The sequence below is a fragment of the Octodon degus genome, unplaced genomic scaffold (assembly GCF_000260255.1).
Source record: "Octodon degus isolate 3935 unplaced genomic scaffold, OctDeg1.0 scaffold00027, whole genome shotgun sequence".
NCBI classification, from domain to species: Eukaryota; Metazoa; Chordata; class Mammalia; order Rodentia; family Octodontidae; genus Octodon; species Octodon degus.
Window position 1 is genome coordinate 13563698 of NW_004524603.1, and position 1438 is coordinate 13565135.

Below are 1438 nucleotides of genomic sequence, written 5' to 3' on the forward strand. Positions count from 1 at the left end.
ATAGGATATCATGTCCACATCTTGTACAGCAATTAACCACTAGGAAGAATGTATGCAATGTGTGAATTATTGAAACTATCCTACCAATTTGATTTGAAACTATCTCATTGCTATTTGTTTATCAATAAAATTATGGGGGGAAAAAAGCAAATGGAGAAATTGAAAGAACTAGAAAAAAAGAATGTTTCTGCTCAGTGTATACAATTTTTGCACATTTATGAAGTTGAAAAATATTAAATCACTAAGTCAGATTGCCTGTTCACTCTTCTCTCTACTGGAAACACCGTAGATTATCAAAGAGTAAGGATTCTGTGGTTAGATTTCCTAGATGCTTTTTAGGGCTCTTTGTTAACTGTGCTATATTTAAAGTTTGCTTGTTTTCTCAAGCTTCAGTTTCATCTGAAAAATGTGTATGATACTCCTTACCCCATATATAGGTGTGTGCGTACATATGTGTATACAAGCACACATAAACACTTTCTCTTACTTAAATGGTGGCATACTCCATATCCTGTTGTGTTCTGTAGTTTTGAATACATGTTGGAGATCATTCCTTAAAGTTTTCACTTTGTTTTTAATCTCTGCCTATTTTTCCATTGTGTAGATACACTATCATATATAATACTAGACACTCATTGTTACGTATTTACATCATTTTTAATCTTTTACTATTACAAGTGTCATATTTTTATCTATATACAATTCCACAGATGTGTAAATGTACTTGTGCAATAAATTTGAAAGAATGAAAAAAAAATTTCCATCACAGAAGCACTAAGTGAAACATAATTTCACTGGTATTAAATTAAACTCTTGGACACCAAATCACCCATAAAAGATAAAAAATTTAAACTGTGCAATGGGAGAAACCATGAAGTCAGTGTAAGACAATTGTCATGAGTCTCGTTCCTCAGATTTTTCCATAAAGAGCCACAATAATGGGCCCATGATGGCATCTGAAGTCTCAACTGCTGCCCAGCTGGACACTGGGGACCAGGACTGGGACACATTCTCAATGGCTAGGATGCAGAGAGTGGTGAGTGAAGATAGACATATTTATCATCACAGAGAAATCTGTCTTCCAATTCTGATCCTCATGAGCCATGAGGCATTGGGGAAATGACCGATTGCCCCTGAATCTTTTCATCTGAAAGGAGAAATAAGAATATTTGACTGGCATGATTTTTGCAAGGTACTGAAACATTCACTTTACACAAAGAATCTAACACATGGAATGCTTGCTCTTGTAATGAAGTTAAGTAAGATTTGATGACCCACAAGGCAATGCTGGGAGGAGAGTGCAAGCACATGGAGCACACACCTGCCTCGGGCCTCTTTGCTGGCTGGGAGCGCTCTGAGCTGGAAGGACACAGCATTGTGTTTGAAAGATCTAAAAGCAACCCTTGAAGGACCAAAGCCTGAACAGAAGGTCACAAGC